This window comes from Halichoerus grypus, chromosome 12 (genome assembly GCF_964656455.1).
Source record: "Halichoerus grypus chromosome 12, mHalGry1.hap1.1, whole genome shotgun sequence".
NCBI classification, from domain to species: domain Eukaryota; kingdom Metazoa; phylum Chordata; class Mammalia; order Carnivora; family Phocidae; genus Halichoerus; species Halichoerus grypus.
Genome location: NC_135723.1, coordinates 26,787,056 through 26,794,824, shown reverse-complemented (window position 1 = coordinate 26,794,824; position 7,769 = coordinate 26,787,056).

Here is a 7,769-nt window from a genome sequence, read left to right as displayed (position 1 = left end):
GAAGTAATTTGGTGTAATGAAAAACAACAAAAAAAAGCAAGAAAAATTTCACACTTGATCTTAGCCAAAAGGCCGAGAAATGATAAAGCAAGAAAAATTTCAAACCCGAGCTGAAGAATCTTTTTCGAAAATTTCTTTTTTGGAGTATTTGTGACTGTTAAAAAATAACCATTTTTCATAAACTTTATATAAATGCCAGGGGTTGTGATCAAGGCCTCTCCCAAATATACTATCAATGTAAGAGTGATTTAAGAACCAGAGAGAACTCAGCTTTATAAATAATGATTAAAATGTTTCTCTTGGGGCTCCTGGGTGGCTCAGTCAGTTAAGTGTCTGTCTTCGGCTCAGGTCTCGATCTCGCGGTCCTGGGATGGAGCCCAGCGTGGGGCTCCCTGTTGAGTGGGGAGCCTGCTTCTCCCTCTGCCTCCGCCCCTCCCCACCGCTTGTGCTCTCTCTCTCAAATAAATAAATAAAATCTTTAAAAAAAATAAATGTTTCTCTTGAACATAAACTCCTGTTGTTTAAACTCAGAAGAAAGAAAAATTTCTTTTCTGCTATCAAACAGCTAAGAGCTTCACAAAAACAAATTCAATGTTCTGGTTTTTTTCATGATTAAAAGTTCTTGTCATGGTTAGAATTCCTCTTTTCATCCATCTTCTGTGGATGCAGATTGGCTAGGTTTTTTTTTTTTTGAAGATTTTATTTATTTATTTATTTGAGGGAGAGAGTGAGCACGAGTGGGGGGAGGATAAAGGGAGAGGGAGAAGCAGACTCCCTGCTGAGCAGGGAGCCCAATGTGGGGCTCGACCCAGGGCTCCATGTGGGGCTCCATGCAGGGCTCCATGAGGCATTCGATCCCAGGACCCTGAGACCATTGAGACCATGACCTGATGAGTCAAAGGCAGGCAGGCAGGCATTTAACTGGCTGAGCCACCCAGGAACCCTGGATTGGCTAGGTTTATAGCTACTTAATAGCTGTGTGATTTTAAGGCATTCGTTTGACATCTCTGAGTCTCAGTTTACTCATCAGCAAAATGGTAGATAATACATATTTTTCTGGGTTGTTTGAATTATTAAATGGGTAAAATGTTTTGAGCAATTTATGGCACATGAGAACACACACATATATATGTATATATATAAAATAAATATAAAATAAAAGGTATGTAACTTCTTTGTACACCAGATAATTATAATTGCTCAGGGCCATAGGAGGAGTTTGATAAATATATGTTAAATGAATGGCTTAATTTTATCCTATGATTCTTTGGCTTTAAAATAAAGATAATAATTGAAGAATTAAAAATACTTTCCCTTCTCTTCTGCTCCTCAAAGTGACCACTACATATTGAGCCTAAGGAAATTTAATTACTTGTGTGATCACAAATGTCTTCAGTGGATTATACAATTTATTATAGTTTATTTTTTTTAAAAGAGATTCAACATTTTGCTTCTATTTTATATGTCACATACAGGATAAAATAGTTAAAATTTCAGTTATTTATGAAGTAGCTTTTTTTACACACAAGATGGTATTGGACAAATGGCCAACATATTTCAGTTAACAAGATGGCTCACAGAATGTCAACCAAATTAGACAAATTTACAAGATTAAAAAATGTACATGAACATGGTTAAAATAAATCCTTTTCAGGTGTTTCACTGTGTAGTGTACTATTTATGAAATATTTCATTTTGTAAAAATCATAATTTTTTCTATTTGGTAGAACGTAAAGTTTTGCTCAGCATTTGATGGTTCACTCTCTCGATCACTAGATAAGGCACGTAGCAGAACTGGGGGTCCAGCCTTACACCGAGAGTAGTTGGTTATGTGTGTCTCTCAAATCCAAGTTCTGTACTTGCTTCTAGACCAATTAAATTCTGGCAGCTGTAATTAATTTTACAAAATCTACTAAAGATCTTAGAGAACAATTTAATCATAAAATGGGCCAGAATACCTAAAGGTAGCATTTATACTGTTGGTATTAAGCCTATCATAACAAAAGGCTTGCAACACGGAGGGAGCATGGAGAGGAGGATAGCTGGTCCACATCACGTCCTGCTCAACCAACTTGACCATGGTTGACCAGGAATTTCAAAGCCAATGCTTTCTTATAAATGCCTTATCCCCCTCCATCACCCAGCTCATTGTTTAGTCTAATATACTTTCTGCTTAGCCAGTTCCATTCAGGATTTCCTAGTTCCTTCCCATTTGGCTTTGGCAATGCATTCTTTTGAATGGGTGGCATTCTGAAAAGTTTCCATTTTTCTCCTTGAGAAAAAATGTGAAACATAGACCTCTTCTAATTTTTATTCAACAGAATTCCATTTTGTAAGCCTTTCCTAAGAAAAGAATATAATTCTGATAATAATAATAGTAGCTGAGATTTATCAAGTACTTACTATGTGCCAGTCATTATGCTAAACACTATACATTCATTATTTTATTTAACACTTAAAACAATCATAAAGGGAAAATACTAATATTAGGACCATTTTACAGATGAAGAACTGAAGCATAGAAATGGTAAGTAGCTTACTTACAGGTAATGGCCATTAAGTGGTAGAGCCAGGATTCAAGCCTCCTAAAGCTGACTCCAAAGACTGGGCACTTGTGCTAAGTATTCCCGAAGATGTAGATAATTATCTCATGAGCTTTTGGGGACTTATGATAAACTCATGCGCTGAGTGAGTAATAAAGTGTACAATTAAATACTGTATTTTTAGTAGCTGCTACAAGCAAATGGGGGAAATCAAAAGATAAGTGTGAATCCAGGAATCTTCAGAGAAGATGGTCAAGGTTTTGCTTTTTTAGAATAAAAAAAAAAAAATCAAGAATTAAGGTAGAAACATTTGTGTGAAAGAACAAGATAGAAGGAAGGAGGTGGAAGCATTTCAAAGACATTAGGAAAAGAGCCTGAGTCCTTCTGAGGGGCCAAAACATCAGTAGCAGACAGAAATGCATGAATACTTTCTTCTAGCCCAGTGATTTTCAAATGATTTCCTGGAGCTCTGAAATTCTTAGAGTCAAGTGACCCTATGCCTGCTTCAACTGAAATTGCTCTGCATTTATCTGAGCATATGTCCATCCTGGCAAATAGAGAACAAGCTTCATCTAGCATCATAGCTCGTCACTTTGCTCTAATTACTTTTCTTGAAAAGTTAATATCCATAATGATACCTTATATCTTCTTAGAGTTCACAGTTCATAAGGATGACTTTCATGACATCATATCTTTTGATCTTTCCCACAGCCTGGAGCATAGTAGGTGTTCAGTAAATAAATAGAAGGAAAAACAAAAGGAAGAAAATCTGTTGTGGGTATTAGCAGGGTCTCTTGCTTTCTTATTCCCCAGGAACAAGATTTCCAAACTTTTGAAACTTTATTTTCTACTATTGCTTTTCTTCTCCCAGATTAGATCTGAAAATAAGGAAAATGTAGAGTACTGGGTTTCTTTCTCCCTGCTTGTAATTATTTCCTCCAATCAGGGTGTAGTTTCAAGAGTGGCCAACACTGTCAATCACCCTCTACCCTCCTTTGAAACTCCTTGATTATGGGAAAGTGCTTTGCATGTAATCACTTCAATTACTCAGTAAAACTTCCTGTGTTCCTTCTGCTGTGTTTTGAATTTGGGTTTTTAAAGAGGCTTTGCTACTTTCTCCTCAGATTCATTTAAAAATATATTTGGAAGGAATAGAACAAAATGGCTTTTGAGTATGAGCACACATCTAGTTGTCCAAATTAGCTTGCCCAGCCTGGAGAGTCCATAGGATTGGAGCAGACAATAGGGATGGCAGAGGCATCAGAATGAGGGGCTTTTTTGCTGAGGGCTAATCCAAGACTTCAGATTCCAGGGAGATTGCAAGCTGGGAACTTGGTAGCAGGCTGTTGCATTTGAAACCATTCATTTTGTCAGAAATTCCTCTGGCATGAAGCTCTGGGGTTACTTTATGGGCGATACACTTCTTTGGCCTTGAACTTGGTTAAAAAAAAAAAAAAAGCAAAAGCAAAAACAAAACCAAAAATGAAAACAAATATAGAACCACAGCAAAAGACCCTCTTTGCTGGACCTCCCAGTGCAGGGAATGATAGTTTCAAAAAGAGATTCTCTGTTGATCTTTGAGGGCTAGGATCTGCTCTATGATATTGTAGTCACTGTGTTGGCAAAGTCTTCAGAGGAAGCTGCCAGGCTCCTGATCATGGGTGGTGGTGGGGGGTGGGGTGGGTTTACAGGACTAGGCGAGGACTCCCTTCCCAATTGGCTCATTGATTATAGTCCTTTCAGAATAACCAGTCACTCAAGTCACATGGTGGCAGGAGTCAAAGATTTTTCCATGTAAACCTCTGCACCCTTAGAAACTCAATCATGGGCACTGTGATGAATTGACTACACCAGCATCATGTGAAAATAAATACTTGCCTTTATTAAGCACCTACCATGTTCTAAGAACTGTGCTATGCACTGGTGATACTGAATGAGACCTGACTTTGACCTCCAGGAGATCACAGTTTAATGGAGAAAATTCTTCTAATAAAGTGGTTAGAATCCTCTTTCTGCCTTATGTTGCTTGAACTTAGACTCTCATTCCCAGGGAACTCTGTGGTGGAGCAAGAATCACATGGTGCTTGAACCGCCAAGACTCTGTTCTCATGACAGTTTCTGTCTCCTATAACCTATTCTAGAGAAAATCTCCAGGTTCTATGCTTGAATGTCCCAATTTCAATTTGCTTGATGTGAAAAGGCTAAAGGCAGAAGAATTCTGACTTTTTTATTTGGCATCCAAAAATTAGTGAAAAATTTAAGTGGGAGGAGATGAGAATTTGTATCAGATGGTGACACTGGGACTATAAGGGGAAAAAAAAAACACACACAAAAAATTGACAAAATGTTTTACACATCATTACTCTCCTAAATTAATTCCTTTAGTTCCATAATCAAAAGGGAAAAGAAAAGTTACTTTACACTCATTAATTATTTGTTAGGTTCCCCTTAATCTCTACAAAAATGTTGTGAAGCAAGTACATCATTTTTATTTTGTGGAGTCTCCCTCTATAAGGTGAGGGATATTAAAATAGGTTGTCTACATTCCTGATACCATAGCGAATAAGTGGTGGGTCGCATTTTCAAGTTGTCTATCTCTTTCTCAAAACCATGTTATTGCCACTAGAAGTAGGTATAATTTTTATCTTTATTTTACATGTGAGAAACTATGTTTTAAGGAAATCATGTAACTGGTCTAGGTTGACACATCCAGGGAAGTAAAAAGAAAGATGGGAGAGCATCTTAAAAGAATAATGGCCAATGTTTCCTGAAAAGGATGTGGGTCTCAGCTAATTCAAGATTCTGAACCTGGTGATCTGAAAATGGTAACATCATCAAAAACATTTTAAAGTTACATGGGTTGGCAAGTTTAAAAATGTTAATATGGTGGTCTGTTAAACTGACTCTGAATTGATGTCCAAATATTCATTGAGATGACCAAAAGGTAACTGAAAATAATTGAGAGTGTAGGTCAGGTGACAGCTCATTCTGGAAATACAGCTTTAAAATCATACTTGCTGTTCTCGCTGCCTGAAGTTCCTTGTCCCACATTTCCCAGAACTATTTCCTTTTGATATTCTGGTCTTAGCTGTCTTGTCACCCCTCCCACTTTGTCTACCCTAGCCCAATCTAAATTTTCCATCCCTACCTATCCCACCATTCCAACACATCGCTATGCTTTATGTTCTCCATAGCACTTACTATCTGAAATAATCTTAGTCATTATTTACTTACTTGTCAGCTGTCTCCCCCCACCAAAATATCAACTCCAGATATCCAGATCACCAGAGACCTTTGTCTATCTTGTCACCAGTGCTTCCTGGTGAACATTTGTGGTATAGGATGAAAACAATTAAAATGTAATTTTCTGGTTAATTTCAGACATCATTAAAAAATATGTAGGACCTACTTTGATGCTCATTTGTTAACTCTACTTTTAGTTCTATTCAAGGATGAGTGATGAGTTAATTTACAGCATTTTTGCTTTTGGCCCCATGTATTCCTGAAGTGTTCCTATGGTGATATTTTTAATACAAATTTGCATGTGCTTTTTATGTTATATTTGTATAGCATAATGAATATATAATAATAATAGAAAAGAGTGTAATACTATGTGCTACATCTGCACCGTTAAGTGGAATTGCCCTTCTCTACATCAGAACACAATATTTGGCCTGTTATATATTACCATCTTCCTCTGAAATCAGTGGCCCTATTTGGAGTTAAGTGTAACATTAGTGGTAGTTCAATAGCTGGAAAAGATTAGCAAGAATGAAAACAATATTTCTTTTGGCAGAAAATTAAAATTACATTTTAATTATTACCATTTAAATTTTATTTTAGTGAAACCTACACTCAATCTGTAACTCATGAGGTAATTATATACTTAATAGTTTAGTCTTCAAATTTGTTTGAGTTTTGACTATTTTCTCTTGAATGTCTTTGTTGTTATGATATATCTGATGGGAGGTAGAACGTTGACTTCTCTTTGTTTTTATTTCAAGCATTAAAGGAAAATAAAGAATTTATATAACAATTCTATTTTTTTTTAGAAGTTATTTTCCTTCCTGTCATTAAAAACAATCAGTTTAAATTGTAGATCCATTTGAAAAATCCATATCCTCTGTTTATGGGACTATAACACACTTATACACACCTATACACACTACATTAATCATGAAGATAATTAATGCACCACATTAATAAGCCCTTGGGTAATTTATACCCTACTGAAAAAGTTTTTCATTCTTAAATCAAATATATTGAGTCATTATATTTTAAAATGGATTTGTCTTTGAAAAATGTTACACCACCAGAAATCCTGAGTGAATAGTATCAAAATCTTTGTAAGTAAAAGCACACACAGTTTTGGGGAGATGACCCTTCAAGAATAATGACATCACACACTCAGTTACTTTAAGGACTATCTGTGAATTTACTGCTTGTAATTTCTCTGCCCACATTGTGAATCTGTGAATATATATTCATGTAAGTGCATTCATTTTCATTACTATTTCCTTAATTTCTTTATAAGGAAATTAAAGGGTGGTAATTTAAATGCATTTGATTTCTACAAATATTATGAAAGATTTTATCCATTGTTTTATAATTTTGAAGTAGCCACAGTCTCATGTCCTACACCTAAAGTCCGATAAGCCCACATAATACAAGGGTGATTTACCAAGTATTACATAAATTCGAGATGCAGGTGAAAACAAATTGAAGGCTTCAGGGTATGTGACAGAATCATCTAGTCCATATGCTTATCTTCATCTTGCTCCCTCATTTTCTTGACACATATTTACCTCAGTAAGATTTTGATTACATCTGCCAGAATGAGCAGAACTCAGTCCGCAGTAAATCTGTTTTAGAACTTCATTAAAAAAAAAAAAAAGAATGGTAAATATATGACAGATAACTACTAAAGGAACTCATGATTTTACCAGTTAGCTGCAATCGGCTTTGCTCTGCTGCTTAGCTTTCAATAGGTTATTTTTCTTGTTCATTTTAAACTTTATTCTGAAATATGATTTTTTCCCCCATAGGCATTCTGCCAAACCTTAATAAATTTAGTGAGGTCTGACAAGTCTGTTTATATTTTTGTGAACTATGAAGATCAGGGGTTCCTGGAGTAAATGTGAAAGGAGTGTAAGGTGTCGTTTAGCTAATTTAAAACACATTATTGGACAGTTATTCTTGATCTTAATGGTATCATAATTAAATTTT